This window comes from Vombatus ursinus, unplaced genomic scaffold (assembly GCF_900497805.2).
Source record: "Vombatus ursinus unplaced genomic scaffold, bare-nosed wombat genome assembly UNPS02014838.1, whole genome shotgun sequence".
Lineage (NCBI taxonomy): Eukaryota > Metazoa > Chordata > Mammalia > Diprotodontia > Vombatidae > Vombatus > Vombatus ursinus.
The window spans coordinates 2,033,258-2,055,417 of NW_020954616.1; the positions used below are offsets into that span (position 1 = coordinate 2,033,258).

The 22,160-nt window shown below is 36.3% G+C and overlaps 1 protein-coding gene across 1 annotated transcript in view; it reads right to left on the reverse strand.

Moving 5' to 3' along the window:
* LOC114026397 (olfactory receptor 10J1-like) overlaps positions 1 to 21,839 on the reverse strand; it is a 267,452-nt gene extending 245,613 nt beyond the window's left edge. The window contains 1 exon segment of the mRNA XM_027840088.1: positions 21,735 to 21,839. The gene's annotated coding sequence lies outside the window, so the exon portion shown is untranslated.
* Between the last annotated feature and the right edge of the window lie 321 nt (positions 21,840 to 22,160).

The window sequence follows — 22,160 nt, forward strand, 5'->3', positions numbered from 1 at the left end:
AGTGAGAATGTTGAGAAAGTGTTGGGTATCAAAATTGGGTCAATCTGGATAAAAATGAGATTTCAGGTATTAGTCAGTTTATTCTGGAGGAGACATGGTGTTCAATGATAGAGTTGAAACCAAGCAGAGCTGCTGATAGGAAATGGAGATTAATCTTAAAAAATGATTAAGAATCCTATAACCATAGAATAATAGCCTTGTTCTACATTATTCCCCTTGACACACCTCAAAATGGCCTCAAAATGTCCTTCTCCCTATTTCTCACATAGACACACCTTCTATCCTTTCTCCCTGCCTCTGAATGGGCTAAAATGTATTTATTTCTAAGCTCCACTTCTTAGAATCTCTAATTTGCTTCAAAGTTTACCTCAAGTACCACATTCTCCATGAGTCCTTTATTCATATGCCCATCTGCTAGCCTACCCCATTCCATTATCTTATATTCATGTACGTATTTTATGTATGCCTTCTTATATACATGCATCTTTTTATCTTTAACCTCAATGGTAGGGTATGTTTAATTTTTGTCTTTGTATCCTCAAAATCAGGGGCAGCGAGATGGCATCATAGATAGAATAATGGACCTGGAGTCAGGAAGACTCGAGTTCAAATTCAGCCTCTGACACTCACTAGTTGTATGACCCTGGGCAAGCCAAAGGCCAGGTAAGCTGCCAGAACCCTATAGCCTCCAACTGCCAACATTGGAGGCCCCAGTACACAAAGCCAGAAATCGAATAAGCCATTGATGAATTCTCTAGGAAAAAATCTCCAGGGCCAGATGGATTCACAAGCAAATTCTATCAAACATTTAAAGAACAATTAATTTCAATGCTATATAGACTATTTGGGAAAACAGGTCAAGAAGGAGTCTTACCAAATTCTTTTTATGATGCAAATATGGTGCTGAAATCTAAACTAGGAATACTCAAAACAGAGAAAGAAAATTATAGACCAATTTCCCCAATGAATATAGATGCAAAAATTTTAAATAAAATATTAGCAAATAGATTACAGCAACTTATCACAAGAATAATGCACTATGACCAGGTAAGATTTATACCAGGAATGCAGGACTGGTTCAATATTAGGAAAACTCTCAGCATAATTGATCATATCAACAACAAAACTAACAGAAATCACATGATCATCTCAAAAGATGCAGGAAAAGCTTTTGACAAAATACAATACCCATTCCTATTAAAAATACTGGAGAGCACAAGAATAAATGGAGTCTTCCTTAAAATGATAAGAAGTATCTACCTAAAACCTTCAGTAAGCATCAAATGTAATGGGGACAAGCTAGAAGCATTTCCAATAAGATCAGAGGTGAAACAGGGATGTCCACTATCACCACTGTTGCTCAATATGGCACTGGAAACTTTAGGTTTAACAATAAGAGAAGAAAAATAAATTGAAGGTATTAGAATAGGCAAAGAAGAAACAAAGCTATCACTCTTTGCAGATGATATGATGATATACTTAGAGAAACCTAGAGAATCAAGTAAAAAAACTACTTGAAAGAGTAAAAAAACTTTAGCAAAGTTGCAGGCTGTAAAATAAACCCACATAAATCATCAGCATTTCTATATATTACAAACCAAGCCCAACAGCAAGAGATAGAAAGAGATATTCCCATTTAAAGTTATTGTAGACATTATAAAATATGTAGGCGTCAACCTACCAAAACAAACCCAGGAACTCTATGAACACAATAACAAAACACTTTTCACACAAATAAAGTCAGATCTAAATAATTGGTAAAATATCAGTTGCTCATGGGTAGGCCAAGCCAATACAACAAAGACTAGAAGGAAAGTAGAAAATTGGGAAAGAATTTTTACAACCAGTCTCTCTGATAAGGGCCTCATTTCTAAAATATATAGAGAATTAAGTCAAATTTATAAGAATACAAGTCATCCCCTTTTGATGAAGGGTCAAAGGATATGAACAGGTGGTTCTCAGATGAAGAAATTAAAGCCATCTATAGTCATATGAAAAAATGCTCTAACTCACTATTGATTAAATAAATGCAAATTAAAACAACTCTGATGTACCACATCACATCTATCAGATTGACCACTATGACAAAACAGGAAAATAATAAATATTGGGGAAGATGTGGGAAAATTGGAACATTAATGCATTATTGGTGGAGTTGTGAAATGATCCAACCATTTTGGAGAGCAATTTGGAAATATGCCCAAAGGGGCATACCCTTTGATCCAGCAATAGCACTTCCAGGGCTCTATCCCAAACAGATCACACAAATGGGAAAGGGACCCACATGTACAAACATATTTATAGCAGCTCTTTTTGTTGTGGCAAAGAATTGGAAATTGAGAAGATGCCCATTGATTGAGGAATGTATGAACAAATTGTGGTATATGAATGTAGTGGAATACTATTGTACTATAAGAAATGATGAAAAGGCAGACTTCAGAAAAACCTGGAAAGACTTGTATGGTCTGATTCTGAGTGAAGTGAGCAGAACCAAGAGAACATTGTACACAGTAACAGTCATGTTGTGCGATGATTTATTGATACACTTAACTCTTCTGAGCAACACAAGATCTAAGACATCTCCAAAGGCTTCATGATGGAAAATGCTATCCACATCCAAAGAAAGAACTATGGAGTTTGAATGCAGATTGAAGTATACTATTTGCTATTTTTTCTTCTGTTGTGTTTTGTTTCCTCTTCTCATGGTTCCTCTTATTGGTTCTAATTCTTCCTTACAACATCACTAATGTGAAAATAGGTTTAACAGGAATGTATATGTATAGCCTATATCAGATTGCATACCGTCTTGGGGAGGCAGTTGGGGAGGGAGGAGGAGAAACATTTAAAACACAAAAGTTTATGGAAGTGATTGTTGATAAATCAAAAATAAATTAATTAAAAAAAACAGCAATACATTGACCATGACTGAAAATGAATGTCTCTCTCTGCACCTTTAGTTCAACTCTGTGCTAAGAGGTGAAAAGCGTGATTCATCATCACCTTTCTGAAGTTGTAATTGGTCACTGTGTTCTTAGGTGAAAGATATTTTCCTTTACAATGTTATAGTCATTGTATAAATTGTCTTCTCACTTCACTTTACTTAAGGTTCTACAGGGAATTCCAAAGGTCTGAGAGCAGTTTTAAGCTAATAAAGTTCAATGAATCCAAGTTTCTATGAATCTGTCCCTTACATCATTTCTTAGGCTATAATAATATTTCATCACATTCATATCGTTTACTTTGTTCAAACATTCTATATTTTATAAATATCCACTTTGTTTCCAGTTTTTTTTCTGAAAAAAAACTGCTATATATGTAGATCTTTCCTTCGGTTTTTTTTAAGGAAAAAGGTCTATTAGTGACATTTCTAGGTTAAAGAGTATACACAATTTTGTGATTTTGGTGGTATAGTTCCAAATTCTTTTCCATGATCATTGGTTAGTTTCATAGCTTTACCAACAGTACATTAGTATGATTATTCTCTAATAGACCTTCCAACAATTATCAATTTCCTTTTTTAGATATCTTTGCCAATATGATTCATGTGAGGTAGAACCTCAGAAGTATTTAAATATGAGTTTAGTAGTGATTTGGAGCATTTTTGTCATATGGTTGTTGAGAGTTTAGATTTCTTCTTTGACAAATGGCCTATTCATATTATTTGGTTATTTATTTCTTGGAAGTATGGCTTTTATTTTCATAAAAATGAATCAGGATAATATACAGGACAACCCAAAAGTCTTAATGTAATTTTAATTTTTAATAGTGTAAAACTGCTTTAAGATTTTGGGATACTCTATAAATGTATATATGCAGTTGGAACCAAGTCAATGAAAATTATAAGTGTATATAAATGGGATTAATGCAAAATGATGCAAGAAAAGCAGGTAAAAGAAAGGTGGTAAAGGACTTTCAGCATGTAATAAAGAGTTTATATTTGGTCCTAGAGATTTTAGAGAACCATTAGAGTAAGGGTGGGGAACCTGCACCTTGAGGACACATGTGGCCTTGAGGCCTTAGTCTCCCCACCCCTGTACTAGTGTTTATTGAGCTGGGGACATGTTCAAACCTGTGATTTAGGAAAGGCATTTTTGGCAGCTGTGTGGAGGATATATTGGAGAAAGCGGAGGTCTGAGGTAGGAAGACTAATCAAAACCCTATTGCAATCATCCAGGTAACAGATGAGTAGGGTCTGAACTAGGGTAATGTCCATGTAAGTAAGGAGAAAGGAAAATGTAAGAGATGCAAACACAGTTCTGGTAAAACTTGGCAACTAATTGAATAAGTAGGTTGAGGGAGGATAAGGAATCAAGAATGATTGAGAAGCTGTGAACCTGGGATAATTAAAGAATAACAATGTCATCCATAGTAATAGAGAAGTACTGAAGAAGGCTGGACTTGGGAGGAAAGATAATGAATTCTGTTTTAGTGATGTTGAGTTTTACAAGTCTACCAAATATCTAGTGGGCAATGTTCAATAATCAATTGGTAATGTTGGGTTGGAACTCAGAAGAAAGATCAATGTTCTACTGGTGCTAGAAACTAACACTATTTTTTATTGCTGTGTGACATGGAAGTCAAGAATAGCTAAATGGGTTCAAGCAGGCTAAAACATATAATCAATTATGAACTTCAAAGAGGAATGGGAGTTACAAATGTCATTGAAGAAATGCCTGCTAGAAAAAGAAGATGGGCTCTTCCCTTGGTGAGGGCAAGGAATAAGAGGCAGTCAGTCTTAGAATATCTTCTGTACCATCTTGCAGTCAGGAGAAAACAAAGCAGTCTTCTGAAATGATGAGTGGGTGCTCTGTAGACAACATATGAAAAGATTAGGACAAGAGTTTTACAGGATAAGAAGGCAGAGATGTGTTGCCACATGCATTGTGAGAACAAACATCTAAATCAAAGAAATCACAAATTTATTTGTATTTAAGTATCTCTAGAACAGAGATTCTTTTTTTCTTTATTTTTTTAGAACAGGGGTTCTTAACTCATGTTCCTGAACTTGATATTTTTTAAAAAACTATATCTTAATAACTTTATTTCAATGTATAATAGAAGTTTGGCACATGAGCATCATGCCATTATGTGGAGAAGTCTAGGGAGTCTGTTTCTGGAAGAGCCATAGTTACATGGAATAGAAGTGCTTTGGAGAGAATGTGGAGCATGTATAAGTGGCTCTGATTGGCTAATCTTATGGCAAATGGAAAGCTCTTTGATTGACTGCAGAGGCATTTAAAAGGTCTTAGATATTTTATCAGTTTTCATTGGCATCAGTACTTCTGACTGTTTTGTTAATGCTCATGACAATGAGGAAGACAATACCATAAAGGGAGAGACCTTGGGATCTTCTCTCCAATGAGATCTTGTGGCCCCAAGGAACAAGACATGGTTTTTGGCCTCTGTATTTATTATTTTCTGTTTTAAGTAGAAGGAGTGGATCCTCTGGCCTTGTGAGCTTGAAAGATCCAGAAGGTAATTTGGAATCTTGACCTTCTAGAGTCCAGGTTTATAGCCAGTGAATTATTACTACCCCAAGGAGTTAGAAGAGACTTTTGAGAGTGACTTTGTGGATCCAAGCTACTAGAAGCTGAGAAGACAATTCCTCTGACGATCATGCTACATCTGGACATGAACGTGATAGGACCAATTCTATGCAGGAACTGAGCTAAGTAATAAGCCATCTCCTCCCAACCTCCTGAGCATGTATTCTCCCCTATACCACCTCAGTCACTGGAGGAGAGGAGACTCAAAACTAAGTTCAATTCTTGCATAGCATAGGTCCCACCATGTTCATGTCCAGATGCAGCCTGACTGCTGGAGGCATTCTCTCAACTTCTTCTGGCCTGAGTCAGCAAAATCATTTCAAAATATTGCTCTTCCTTGGGCATGGATCTTGTGATCAATGAAAACACCGGTTCTGTGATGTTAGGATACTGAGGCACCTTCTAGAACTTTCAATTCACAAACATAATTATTTTTCTTTATACCCCTATGTGTAATCATAATTTTACTTACATTTTAAAATAAACATATATTTTATTTTATTCATTTAAAATCATTTGGAGGTGGGTGGAAGGTGGAGATAAGATGGTGGACTAGAAACTGCAACCCAAACAAATTCTTCCAACATTCCCCTCCAGACAATTTTAAAACAATGACTCAGATAGAATTTTGGAGCAGCAGAGCTCATAAAAGGTAATGGTGAAATGTACTTCCAACTTAAGACAGGAGGTCAGCAGGAAAGATCCGTGACACTTGGGTAGGGACTGGCCCAGAGCACACATAGTGGCAGCAGCAGTGGAAAGCCTTGGCATCACCTGTTATAGTGGCAGACACAGTTTTGGGAGCTTTCATCACAGAGACAGTAAGGAGTTCAGACAAGTTGTCAGAAACATATTACATGGGACCTTTGTCTGGCATTGGGTATAGCTGGTGATATTTGGCATATCTATTGCCTATGCTCAGTTCTGGGTTGCAGTTCCAGGGTGGAGAGGAGCACGTGTGGTTGGTCACAAGGGAGCAGGAACCTTGGTTGTAGTTCTAAGGCAGAGAGGAACATTAACACTTTTAGCTAAAGGGGAACAGGAAACCTAGTCATAATTCCAGGACCAAGAGGAGCACTAGGGCTTGAGGCTGCAGGGGAGCAGGAAACCTTCCTTACTAAAGACAGAGAGCAGACTAGGAGAACAGTGACCACACCTCTCCTCAGATCATCTCACGTTAGAAGTATCAAGAACTTGCATGTCCCCAGAACTAGCTCTGAAAATTGAAGAACAAAAAATCTTGAAGCCTTAGGACATTATCTAGGTGAACAGAGCCAAACTTTAACATGAAGTTCAAAGTCAAGAAGTAGGCTTGAAAAATGAGAAAACAAAACAAAACAAAAAAAGAGCTTGAGTATAAAAACCTATGAAAGGGGAGCCATAGACAATGAAGAAATAGTAAAAAATACAGCAAGTTTCTCTGATAAAGGCCTCCTTTGTAAAATATATAAGGAACTGAAACAAATTTATAAAAATAACCATTCTCCAATTGATATTTGTCAAGGAATTTGAAGAAGCAATTTTCAGTAGGAGAAATCAAAGCTATCTATAGCCATATTTTTAAAAAATGCTCTAAGTCACTATTGATTAGAGAAAGGCAAATTAAAACAACTTTGAGTTACCACTTCACACCTATCAGAAAAGACAAATGCTGGAAGGGATGAGGGAAAATAGGGAAACTAATGAACAGTTCATGGAGCTGTGTCCAACCATTCTGGAGAACAACTCGCAACTGTGCCCAAAAGGTCATAAAACTGTGCATACCCTTTGAACAAGCAATATCAGTACTAGGTCTGTACCCAAAAGAAATCAAAGGAAAAGGACCTATATGTACAAAAATATTAATAGCAACTATTTTTGGTGGCAAAGTATTAGAAACGGAAAGGATGCCCATCAATTGGGGAATGGTTGAACAAGTTGTGGCAAATGATTGTGATGGAGTACTATTGTGCTGTATGCAATGACAAAGGAGCATGGTTTCAGGAAAACCTGAGACTACCTATGTGAATTGATGAAGAGTGAAGTGAGGAGAACCAGTAGATCATTGTACACAGTAACAACAATATTGTAATGATAGTCAACTGTGAAAGCCTTAGCTACTCTGATCCATACAACAATCCAAGCCAATTTGAAGGACATATGTTGAAAAATGGTATCCACCTCCTGAGAAAGAACTGATGTACTCTGAGTGTAAATTGAAATATAGTTTTCTTATTTATTTTTCTTGCTTTTTTGTGATATGGCTAATACAGAAATGTCTTTTGCATGATTTCACGTATATAATTAATATCATATAGCTTGTCTTTTCAGTGGTTTGAGGGGCGTGGGAAGGAGAAAGAATTTGCAACGATTTTTTAAATGTTAAAAACAAAAAAAATAAATATTTAAAAATAAATAAAATCATTCTGAGGAGTTTGAAGACTTCACTAGACTGCCAAAGGGAACCATGACCCAAAGAAGTTTAGGAACTCCAACTCTAGAACCTAGCACCAATCACCCAAGGCCAGATAAAGTCGGGTCTGTGGGAGAGGAGGAGGAGGGAGTGGTTCATTTGTGTGTAGTCAGAGTACTCTCTGGTGATCCAAAATATTTGTTACATCTCTTCATTGGTTAATTTATCTATTGATTACTGAACAGCCTACTCTCCCTATAGATTGCAAAAACATTAGAAACTCTAAGAATGAAAATGAATCACCTCCTCTACATTTAGTCCATACCAATCTGTCACAAATAACTAATAAAAACTATATTGCTCGCTCAATTTCCTATGGACTTTTCTTTGAATGAATCTTTGTTTCTGTAAAAGATTAGAGCCAGGAAGCTTTTCTTCTCAAAAAATATATCGATTGTTATTTCAAATAGAAATTTGAGATCTCATTGTCAGTTGATGTATAGCTAAATTTCTGTTTTCCCAAATAGCTTCCGTTACTGTAAGCACAAACTTATTAGCTAGGAAAGAGGCATTTCAAAATACTCTTTGTTTGTTAAGCCTTTATCTCTTACCATTGTCTCTGAGTTCTTTGAAGGCTAGTCTAGCAGAGCAAGTTATAGAGTTTTATAAGGTTATTTTCTTGTCCCTCAAAAGTTAGATAAGGGACATTTGCACTAGATAGATGTGTGTGTATGTTTATTTGTGCCCTATATATGTTTCCCTACTTATCTCCCCTTAAACAGTAACCTCCCCATTTCAGACCATTGTTACCTCTTGCCTGTATTACAAGAGCCTCCTAATTAGCTTCCCAGAATCTGGGCTCTCTCCTTTCCAAACCATGCTTTTCACAGATGACAAATTGGTATCTCTTAGGGTCAGGTCTGAGCATGTTACTATTACTGAAGAAGAATCAGTGGACCCTCTTTACCTCTAGGATTGAGAATAAAATATAATTTCTTGATTTTTGATACTTAAAGCTTTGTACAATCTGGCCTCAACTAATTTTTCCAAACTCATCTGACCTTACTTCCCCTTATGCATTCTATGTTAGTCACAACCTAATCTGCTTGCTGTTACACATTCAATAGCTTTCCTCTCCAGTCTTTGCATAGGTTGTGCCTCATGCCTGGGATTCTTTACTTTTTCATTTTCACCTAAAAGAATCCTTAGCTTCCTTCAAATGACAGTTCAGGAATGATCTTCTATAGGACAGCTTTTATGATCTTCCCAGCTGTTAATTCCCCCATCCCAGAAACTATGTTACCTTCAGGGTTAAATATAAAATTCTCTGTTTGTCTTATAAAACCCTTCCTAACCTGGTCTCTTCCTACTTTTCCAGTCTTCTTACACCTTATACACCTCCATATGATCTTTATCCAGTCACATTAGCTTCTTTGCAGTTCCTCAAATAGGTCACTCTGGGCATTTTGACTCTGAGCACATGACACTGGACATATTCACTGCCTGTCCTTCATGACTGGAACTCTCTCCTTTCTCATCTCTGTGTTCTAGATTTCTTCCAGTCTCAGCTAAAGTTCCACTTTCTACATGAAACCTTTCCCAGTTCTCCTTAATCTTAATGTCTCCCCTCTGATACTACCTCTAATTTGTCCTGTGTATTTCTTATTTGTTTTATTTTATTTTACTTTTAATTTATGGAATAAAGCAAGTATTTCCACAACATAGTACAATAAAAAAGATGATTGTACATGAAATTTTCAATCTACTATTCACAACTTAATATTCCTTTCAAATATAAAACAAATATACATATGTATGTAAAATTATTCTATGCATACTTCTATTTATCATTCTTTCTCTGCATATAGATAGCATCTTCCTTCCTATGACCTTTATAGTTAATTTGGGTATTTATAATAGTCAAAATAACTTATTCATTAAAAGATATTCTAAAAACAATAATGCTGTCACTGTATATAATGTTCTCTTTGTCCTGCTCATTTCACTGTTTATTATTTCATGCAAGCTTTTCCATGTTTTTCTAAAATAACTGAGCTGATCATTTCTTATAGTGCAATAATATTCCATCACAATAATATACCATAACTTGTTCAGCCATTACCCAATTGATGGGCATCCCTGCAATTTCCAGCTCTTTGCCACTAAAAAAGAGACCTGTTATAAACCATTTTAGAACATAGACCAAATAGTGGTAATTCTGGGTCAAGGGGTATAGGTAGTTTAATAACTCAATGGCATAGTGCCAGATTGTTCTACAAATTGATTGGATCAGTTCACAATTCCACCGACAATGAATGTGTTGCAGGCTTTCCAAAACCTCTCCAACATTTGTCACTTCCCCTTCTATCATTTTAGCCATTCGGGTAGGTATAAAATGATATCTCAAGGTTGTTTTAATCTGCATTTCTACAATCAATCATGATTTAGAACTTTTTAAATATGATTATAAATTTTTTTTATTTCTTCATTGGAAAACTGGCTATTCATATCCTTTGACTATTTATCAATTGGGGAATGATTTGTATTCTTATACATTAGGCAAATTTCTTTATATACTTTAGATATGAGACTTTGATCTGATAAACTATAAATTTTTACCCCAATTTTCTGTTTTCCTTCTAATCTTGGCTGTATTTGTTTTATTTGTACAAATACTTTCCAATTTAATGTAATTGAAGTTATCCATTTTATACCTAACTTTACTTTCTATCTCTTGTTTAATCATAAATTGTTCACCAATCCATAAGTCTGATGAGTAATATATCCTATTTTCTTCTAATTTTCTTGTAAAATTTCTCTTTATATCTAGGTCATGTATGCATTTTGAACTTATTCTGGTAAATGGCATAAGATATTGGTCCATGCCCAATTTCTGCCATGCTACTTTACAGTTTTCTCAACAATTTTTACAAAATAATGAATTATTATGACAAAATCTTAACTGTTTACACTTGTCAAATACAAGGTTATTATGTTTATTTCCTGCTGTAAGTTGTATGTCTACTCTATTCCATTGATCTATTTTCTATTTCTTAGTCAATACCATAAATTTTGATAATTATTGCCTTATGGTTTAAGATCTGATACTGCTAAACTTCCTTGTTTTACAATTTTTTATTATTTCCTTTGATAATCTTGAATGTTTTCTTTATCCACAGGTGTTATTTTTTTAATTCAGTAAATTTTTTTAAACATTTAGAGATACAAAACTTCCCCTAAGAACTGCTTTTGCTGCATCCCATAAGTTTTAGTATGTTGTCTCATTCTTGTAATTCTCTTGAATGAAGTTATTGATTGCTTCTATGATCTGTTGTTTGACCCATTCATTCTTTAAGATTAGATTATTTAATTTCCAATTAGCTTTTAATCTGTCTTTCCATGGCCCTTTATTACATATAATTTTTATTGCATCATCATCTGAAAAGGATGCGTTTAATATTTCTGCCTTTCTGCAATGGATTGTGAGATTTTTATGCCCTAGTACATGGTCAATTTTTGTGTAAGTGCCATGTACTACCAAGAAAAAAAAGTATATTCGTTTCTATTCCCATTCAATTTTCTCCAGCAGTCTACTATATCTAACTTTTCTAAAATTCTATTTGCCTCTTTAGCTTCTTTCTTATTTATTTTGTGCTTAGATTTATCTAGTTCAGAGAGAAGGATGTTGAGGTCCCCCATTAGTATAGTTTTGCTGTCTATTTCTTCCTGTACCTACCTAAATTGCTCCTCTAAGAATTTGGATGCTATGCCACTTGATGCATAAATGTTTAGTAATGATATTGCTTCATTGTTTATGGTGCCTTTTAGCAGGATATAATTTCCTTCTTTACCTCTTTTAATAAGATCTATTTTTGCTTTTGCTTTGTCTGAGATCAGGATTGCCACCCCTGCTTCTTTTTTTGTCTTTTTGTCTCTCCTATCTTCCCCTTAGTTTCTGTGACCACATTAACCGAGCTTGGGAGAAATCTATTAATTAAGGGTCTCCTAACTTCCCTCCCTATCTGACAACTGTGTGTATTTCTTTTATTTTTTGTATAATGGAATAAATGCCATTCTGTACCAGCTAGATACATTGATACCCTGAGTCCTAGTAAAGGAGCTGGGAATTATTTTACCCATATCATGGAAACCTAGATACCAGCTATACTTAAACTATATTCTGAGATTTCATAGAGGGAACATTGGGTGGGAGTAACACAAGGAAAAGAAAGAATTTCTTAGGAAGATACTCCTCAAGATTAAATCCAGTTCACATAAATTGTATCCTTGGGGTTCTGAACCACAGACTACAAAGAAATAACTCACATTAATTTTAGTCAGGACCTTCACAGTGATCATTGACAATCTTCCAAGCCCCAGTGAAGGTGATAGGATCATCAGTTTAGTGCTGGAAGGGATTTTGGAGGCCATTGAGTCAAACCCTCTCATTTAACAGAGCAAGAAAATGAAAGAGATTAGGTGACTTCTCTATGGTCAAATAGCCAGTAAATGTATGAGGCAAGATGCACACTCAGATGAGGACTAAATCTTCTCCTCAAAAATGACTCAACCCAAAGCATAGGGGAAGGATTCTGAAATAGTGTGCTTTTCCACCTCAGTTGTAGTAAAGAGGACCAGAATTTGGCTTTGACCTCCTTAAAGCAACCCATCCAAGATCCAAATGTTACAGTATATTTTCATAGGCCATGCTCAACTCAGCCTGAGAGATGTATATACTCAATCTGTAAAGAGAAGGCATTCTCCAAGTTTTTATTTGACCCAAGGTACCTGACTGTCCATTGGGAAACTCAGCAAAACAAAAGAAACACCAAAAGCCAGGATCATGCATCAACACTTTTAATCTCAAATGGTATAATAATTCAAGATAGTTCATCTTATTTTGTCTTGTTCACATTCTCTGGGGAAAGTGGGAATCAAACCCAAAGATGGGGAGCAATAGACATGGAGCCATACTTCTCATATTTCAGCTTCTTCCAGCTTAAGACATTGCCACAATGACAACTGGTTTTCATCTCCTTAGGTGAAAGTACATAATCCCACATATACATATTCCCAATCTCCCCAACGAAGGACTGATTTACATCAAACCCACCCCAGTAGGAATCCTGGTCTTGTCCCAAAATGATTGTGGCATTTTCATTCAAGGTGTATCCTACCTTCAAAACTTTCCTCACCAGGGGTTTCCCATTCATCCACATCTCAGCAACCCCTGTGGCTGATTCCCAAGTGGCACAGATATTCCCTGGGTCAGAGGTCACTCAATCACTTGGAAAGTAACCTCTTCTCCCCCAACTGTCAAACTGTACTGTCCAACTCTATCCCTGAAGAGGAGGATCTCATTTACCGAAGCTTGGGTGGCATAGGAGAACACAGAGTAGCCACGATGCAGCTCTGAGTAGGTCCACAGGCACACAGTGAAGCTCTGTAGTTGTTTGTTCAGCAGTGGGGTCAGAGTCACATAGGAATTAGCTGTCAGTTTTGGGAAGAGAAATACCTTACCCCAAAGGTCTGTGGATGAAGAATTATGGGAAGAGTTAGCCTATACTTTCCTCAGTGTTGCTCTGCACATGAATAGGAGTGTTGGAGTCAGAACAGTAGAACCTAAACTCCTTGAGGGCAGGGACTGCTTTTTTATTTCATCTTTGTAGCTGTATTATCTAAGACATGGACTTATGGATAGTGCTCAGTAAATGTTTAATCAATTCAGCCATATGGAAACTAGGCTGGGATGCACACACACAGTTGTATTTCAGATAAAGAAATTAAATCACAGAAAGGTTAAGGGACTTTACCAGGGTTTCATCACTGGAAACTTCAAAGTTCATTTGAATTCAGGGGATTAGAGATTGATCTCCTCAAGAATGATTGAATCATAGGGTTGGGGCAGGCTTCTAGGACAAGTCTGAATTGTCACCTCAGTTGCAGCAAATTGACCAAGAATTTTGGCTTTAACTACATATACATACATATATATATACACACACACATATATGTGTGTGTATGTATATATATGTACATACATATATATACATACACACAAATATCCTTATTCATTGACACCTTCATACCCACGCATATATGTGTATATATATATATGTGTATATATATATACATATATGTATATTGTTGGGTCAATGGCGATTAGGCAAGGAAGAAATAGTAGTTTAACTCTCTAGCTGATTAATGAAGAAAAGGTCTCAGGTTACTGTGAATGTGACATTGGGGTTTACTTTACCCATGAATCTATCCTTAACTAATTTCACAATTTACAGTGTACTATCTCCCTCCCCCACCCCCTCCAATACAACTCCACACAAGATGAGGAATAACAGAACACTGTAGGTTCCCAAAATCATAGTATTAGAAGAAAGAGGTCGGTAGTTATTGAACAATGCTAAAGCAAAAAGAGGTAGGGTGAGGTGGGGTCTAGAAAGGTCCTACTGCCAGGCTATGATTGAGGAACCAGATAAAGCCAACTACTTCCTTGTAGATCAACGTTGCCTACAGAAGGATCTCCTTGGATCCAGGAATAGAAGCTAAGTGGAACTAGAAAGGCAATGCTGATGATCTGCATAGCCAGAGAGGGATGGTTTGGAGGCAGGCACATTTGGAATTGGGTCAGTCAGTCAACAAGCATTCATTAAGTGTCTACTGTGTTCTAAATACTCTGCAAAGCCCTGGGGATACAAAGAAAGGCAAAATACAGAAATCTCTGCCCTCAAGAAATCTAACAGGGAAATAACATGCAAACAATTAAGCACAAATAAGATACATATGGGATAAAATGAAGATAAGCAACAGATGATACTGGGTGACAGAGATAAATTAGATGATTGTGAAGAATTATTATCAAGAAATGAGTGGTCTCTTAGTGAGGCTACTCTCCAAATCTGGATTCTAAGTCCCTCCTTGACCTGCCCTTCTAACATATAGCTTGTACCCCATATTCATACTTAAGTAAACTAACTTTAGTTACACTCAGCATCTGTCTGGAGAATCTGGTTTCTCTGAATAATTTAATTCTTAGGGAAAAGAAGAAAAGGAAAAGGAGAAGATTATGCTCTAGAGCTTGTAGCTAGCCTAATAAAAAGCCCCAGATTCTCAGCAATTGGCAGAAGAGCCAGTGAAGACAGAGAGGGAGCCCCTTGTGAGATCATAGAGGGAAGAATAAAAGAGAGACATTAAAGCTGTGACTGGGACAGGGTGCTAAAAAGACAGTCAGGAGCCAATCACTTACCTTCTGGAGAACTATAGAACTCTATAGAATTATAGTGTACCTTCATACATCAGGTAGGGATTGAATTAGATAAGGCCCTCCTAAAGCTAGGCGGTATAGGGGATACAATGCTAAGCCTAGAGTAAAGAACATTCATATTCCTGAGTTCAAATGTGGTATCAAACACTTATTAGCTATGTGACCCTGGATAAGTCACTTGACCCTGTTTGCTGATGAAGGAAATGGTAAACCACTCCAGTATGTTTACCAAGAAAATCCAAAATTACGTCACAAAGAGTCAGAAACAACTGAAGACAAGTAAAGAATAAACTGAGATTAAATAATTTTATGACAATTCCTTCTGGTAAAGGCCCTAAATTGCTTTTCTTTCTGCCAGGATTGCCAACATCAAGCTTTCCAGTGTTTGGGGCAGTTTTCTGTTTTTCTAGCCTGGTGTGTTTCTGTTGGCATGCCCATCAACCTCACCTATCTTATGCCTGTCTTAGCCCCCTTTCCCTGACCCACTAAGGAGCTCCCAAGCCAGGAAGTGCATTTCTACCTGTCTGGGCCGTAGACCCTGAGAAGGTGATGAGGAGCAGGGTCCACAGGAGCTGGGTCTCCATCTCTTCCTCGTGAGGTTTCCAAGGACAGTAACTAGTCTAAAATCAGAGGCGGTAGACAAGTCAATTAAAACATCTCTGGGCTTTGGTTTCCTTATGTGCAAATTGAATTGAATGAACTACTGCCATTGTCTTATTTGATCCTCAGAAAACTACATAGGGATGGCAGGACTTGAACTCAGGTCTTGACTAACAAAAGTTTGTTTTTGTGTTTTTCTTTTTGTTCTTTCAAATTAACTATGTTAGGACCAGACTTCCGCTTCCAGCAGCCAAAATGGTGGAGTAGAAAGGTAATTGCTCTCACTCTCCCCTATCAAGCTCTGGAAGCCCAGAAAATATCACCCCAGGAAAAACCCTGGAACAGCTGAACCAGAAGAAAGATGAGGAGCAGCAGTGCAGCAGCCCAGGTAACTTGAGGGATTAACGGGAAAGACCCCTCTTGCTCTGGGGGAAGGGAAGCAGTGCAGAACGGGAGGCACCCTAGCCAACTACCAGAAAATCCCATTTTAGCACACCAGGAAGCGATCCTGGTGCCTCAGCCTTCTACAGTAAACGGGTCTCCCAGTGCCTCAGCAAAAATAAGGGAAACAGAACTACAAAGGGCCCCAGGTGGACAAACACCCTGCAACATTCATCTGAAAGTAGCTGAAGAAAGCAACCTAGAGTTGCCTGAAAGTTCCAGCCTTGCTGATTCCAGCCCAACACCAGGTAAGCTGCCAGAACAATACAGCCTCCAACTACCAACCAGAAGGAGATCCTGAAGCCCAGGTGGTAGAGCAGACAAACATCAACAAATGCCTCAGTGAGGGTGCGGGAACCAGCTCAGAAAACCACCAGGTGCCTCAGCATTCTACAGCAAAGGAGTCTCCCAGTATCTCCGCAAAACTAAGGGAAGCAGCACTACAAAAGGCCCTAGAAAGATAACCACCCTGCAACATCCATCTAAAATGAACTAAAGAAAGCTAAAGGAAAGGAAAAGCAGGCAGCCTAGAATTTCCCAAAAGTTCCAGCCTTGCTGATTCCAGCCCAACACCAGGTAAGCTGCCAGAACCCTACAGCCTCCAAATGCCAACATCAGAGGCCCTAAACACCTGTAGCACACAAAGTCAGGGACCAAGACCTAGGCTCTCAACACAAGAAGTTTGGGTCAGTGCCCTCTGCTCCCCAGAAGGAGAGCTCAGTCTCTTTAAAGGCCAAGGAATAAAGAAACACCATGGGTAAAAAGAAACAAACCATAGATTCATATTATGAGAAGAGTGAAGATCAAGACAGAAATTCTGAAGAGAACAACATTGTCAACAGACAATGATCTGTAAGCTCAAAAGGAATGTGAGCTGGTCAGAAGCCCAAAAAGCCTTCTTAGAAGAGCTCAAGAAGGATTTAAAAGTCAAATGAGAGAGGTAGAAGAGTCCTTAAAAAATACAATTGGTCAATTGGAAAAAAAGTACACTGAAGAAAACAAGTCCCTAAAAAATACAATTGGCCAAGTGGGAAAAAAAAGTACACTGAAGAAAACAAATCCCTTAAAAATACAATTGACCAACTGGGGAAAGAAGTACAAAATCTAAGAAAACAAGTTGTTAAAAATTAGAATTGGGCAAATGGAAACTAATGACTCTATGAGAGAGCAAGAATCAGTCAAACAGAAACAAAGAAATGAAAAAATAGATGAAAACGTAAAATACCTCATTGGTAAAACAACTGACCTGGAAAATTGATCCAGGAAAGACAATTTAAAATTTATTGATCTGCTTGAAAATCACGATGAAAAAATAAGCCTGGACAATATCTTTCAGGAAATCATAAAGGAAAACTGACCTAAAGTCCTAGAACCAGAAGGTAAAATAGCCATAGGAAGAATCCACCGCTCACCTCCTGAAAGAGATCCCAAATTGAAAATGCCAAGGATTATAATAGCCAAATTCCAAAATTACCAGGTCAAAGAGAAAATACTATGAGCAGCCAGAAAGAAACAATTTAAACATCATGGAACCACAGTCAGGATTACACAGGACCTTGCAGCTTCTACATTAAAAGATTGCAGGGCGTGGAACATGATATTCTGTAAGGCAAAGGAGCTTGGATTGCAGCCAAGGATCAACTACCCAGCAAAAATGAGCATGATCTTTCAGGGGAGGAGATGGATATTCAGTGAAATAGGGGACTTCTAAACTTTCCTGATAAAAAGACCAGAGCTCAACAGAAAATTTGATCTTCAAGTACAAGACTCAAGAGAGACATAAAAAGATAAATGGGACAGAAAGATACAATATGTTGTTAATAAGGGCAAACTGTTTACATCCCTACAAGGGAAGATGACACTTGCAACTCTTGAGAATTGTATTGTTATTACACCATGTTAAAGGAGTACACATAAAGGTGGTGAATATAAATTGACTTTGATGTAATGATAAAAATCTAATCAAGTGGGTTAAATGGATCCAAGTAAGTGGATTAGTCTGATCTAAGAAAATCTACTGAGAAAGTAGGAGGCAGACAAGGATTACATTACAGGAAATTACATTACAGGAAAAGACACAAAAACCTATTAAAGCGGAGGGAAAAAAGGGAGGGGGATGAGCATTGTTTGAACCTTACTCTCATCAGATTTGGCTCAAGAAGGGAATAACATAATCAGTCAGGTATAGAAATCTAACTTGCCTTATAGGCAATAGGAGGGAAAAGGGGAATGAAAAGGGAGGGGGGATAGAAGGGAGCAAAGAAGCAGTAAGGGTAAAGGGGAAGAAAAGGGAAAGGACTAATAGCAGGAAGGCGGGACTGAAGGAGGCAGTGGTCAAAAGCAAAACACTAGTGAGGGGGGGAAAGGAGAAAGGAGAACAAAAAGCATAAGTGAGGGAAAAAGGATGGAGAAAAAGACACAGATAGTAATCATAACTGTGAATGTGAATGGGATGAACTCTCCCATAAAACGGAAGCAGATAGCAGAATGGATTAAAAACCAGAATCCTACAATATGTTGTTTACAGGAAACACATTTGGCAAAGAGTGACACACATAGGGTAAAGGTAAAAGGATGGAGCAGAATATATTATTATATTATTAATTTTAATTATAGATCATAAAAACAATAATCTGCTTAAGTATCAAAGAGTTAGTGAAATTGATATAATAGTCTATTTAAACATCAAGAAATTGTATAAATGTACCAGTATATGTTAGTAACAAGTATTGTTGTTTAACTTACTAAGTAGAACCATATAACACTCACAATCACACCTCAACAGTTTGTAGCATCACCATCACTTTTCAACATGGGCTGATTTTGAAGAATTAAAACAGAAGCTACATGATAACAGTGGACCCTAAAATTTGAAATCTTGACAGTTAATAACTCTTGTGAAATTTGAGATTTAAAAATGATTACAATTAGTATTTATTACCATTTTTCATGTAAGTGAACTCAAATTTAAATTAGTGAAGTGAGGATTTCTGTTAATTTGAACCATAAGGAAATTAAAGTAGGTAGTAATAATATCTTCTTGTTGTAAAAGGACCAGCAGAGACCCTTTAAGCTACCAATATCCATGACATTCCTATGCCAATAGTTGGTTGCTGTCAAGTGAACTCCTTTGTGGAGTAACTGGATGAATGTTTTTTTTTTCCCAATGTTAAAGAAGTTATCTTTGAAGAAATAGATAACTTCTTCTCTGAGGTCATTGATGAAGAACTAGGTGGGACCTTGTAAACTTTGCAGTTATACTCAGTAAATTGAACTTGGGTGTATTTGACTATAAGACTTTGAAGATATTGAAAAGAACTATGCATTTATAAGTCTTTAAGAATCAAAAAGGGTGGCAATGTTGCAATTAATTGGGTTTGTGTAACAAAAACTTAGGTTGAAGCATAAAGCAAAATTCAGTGGAGTAATGATTAAGTCTGTACAATTGGGAAATAAAGACTTAAACAAGTAGAAGAAAAGTAAGAGAAATGTTGGCTAAGTAGATGAGAAAGGTCCAGTTTTGAAGGGTTTCATAAAATGAAAGAAAAGATGACAGTTTAGCAAATAACAGCATAACCAAGTGTGGGTGAGAGAAGCATGCATAGAAAGTTTCAGGAAAGTTGGAGTCTGTTTTCACTGACCCAGTGTGAATGCAAGATTTGAAAGTAAAGAGTTTGTTTTTGAAAAAGGAGATCTGATTCCACTGGAATTAAAAAAACAAAAACAAAAACCAAAAAAAAAAAAAAGATTTAGTGAATTTTTAAAGCAATGCATCTCTTGACAATCATTAAGTAGGAAATTTGACAAATGTATATTAATTAACTGATTGATATGGAAAGGATTATTTCTTTATTATCATTAAAACAGTTATGATAAAGGATAAGTAATTTAAAGGAATTGTTTTCACTCTTTGGATGGCCCAAAAAAATATAAAAGCAGTAATGGGTGCTAGAAGGGTCACCGTGGATTTTTAATATAAGTAAATTGAAAAATAATTAAAATAATTGCCACTAGTAATTATAACTTAAAAATTCATTGGACTTAAATTTTTAGTTTTAAAACTATATTGTAATTGTAGTATATTAGAAGTTTAAATCAGTCTTTGCATGTACATGGGGATAATAAATATTTGCATGAAAGTTGTCGGGAGAAGCACATGATAGTGTAATGCTTATCATGGTGCTTGGCTTGTATAGGAATTCAATTTGACATATGAACTTTTCCTAATTAGCATGAAATGTTAACAAATTTGCTGATATATTTCAGTAATTCAAATTCTAATAAAAAAGTCATATACCAAACATTTTAAACTCTTCTGAAAACTGGCCTTTGAAATTCTTTAAATCCTTTTTTAAGCCCTAGTAGAAAAGGCCTGGTATGTGATAATCCTTATATAAACTATTGTTATTTGAAAATACCAGGAGTTTCCCAATTGGTAAATGGTCAAAGGATATGAACAGTCAGTTTTCCAATGAAGAAAACAAAACAATTTATAACTCATATGAAAAATGCTCTAAATCATTATTGATTAGAGAAATGAAAATCAAAACAACCTTGAGCTGTCATTTTACATCTACTAGATTGACTAAAATGATTGAAGGGGAAAGACACAAATATTGGAGGAGATATGGAAAAATTGGGACATAATTCATTGTTGGTGGAATTGTGAGCTGATCCAATCATTTTGGAGAGCAATATGGAATTATGCCCAAAGAGTTATTAAACTACCTATATCCTTTTACCCAATAATACCACTACTAGATCTGCTGCCAAAGATGATTAGGGGAAAAGGAAAATAACCTGCATGTTCTAAAATGTTTTAAAAAGCTCTCTTTGTGGTGACAAAGAAGTGGAAATTGCAGAGATGCCCATCAAGTGGGGAATGGCAGAATAAGTTGTGGTATATAATTGTGATGGAATACTACTGTGTTGTAAGAAATGATCAGCTCAATGACATTATAAAAACATGGAAAGACTTACACAAAATAACATAGAGCAAAATGAGCAGAACCAAGAGAAAATTGTATATAGTTACAGCAATTTTGTTTTAAGAATGACTTTGAGCAAATCAGTTAGTTTGACTATTATAAATACCTAAATTAACTATAAAGGACATATGAAGAAAGATGTTATCTGCATCTAGAGAAAGAACTGATAACAGAAGTGTGTATAAAATAATTTTAAATACATACATATGTGTGTGTCTAATGGTGGCCTTCTCTGGAATAGTAACTTGTACATAGTAGATTTATAGTTTCACATGCAATCATCTTTTATTATACTATGTTATGGAAATGCTTGTTTTATTCCATAAATAAAAAATGAAACAAATACTTTTTTAAGTGAAAGGCAAAAAATATTATCAGGGGTAACAAGATAAATGACTTTCTAGGAACTGATGGATTTGAAATGAATTTGACTAAAATAACATCACCTAGTATATTTTGTTTTAATAAATTAGAAAATAATAATAACTCACCATTAGGAAAAGAGAGCGGCAGAGTCTTCTTCCAAGTTATTTGATTGTGAGTTATGAGGTTTATATAGCCCTGCTGACAGATTATTGTGAAACTCCACAGCACTGCTGTTTGAGGAACTTGGATCAATCCCAGCCAGAATGGAATAATACACAGGATAAGATGATTTGGAAGGTCATGAAATCATATCTCGAATCCAACCATTTACTGTTTGTGTGAACTTCTGTTACTATACATGGATATAATTCCTGACACTTGCTAAGGCAATAGCATCCTGTACCCTACAATGACACTGAGTTGAAGAAGTGGAAAGAGCAGTACAAGGCTAAACAGGTCTCATAGGTCTGGTCAACTGAGGGAGGTAAATCCCTCCTCCCCAAAGCTTCTATGACTAGGTATACTTTTTAGTTAATAAAGAGAGTCATTGT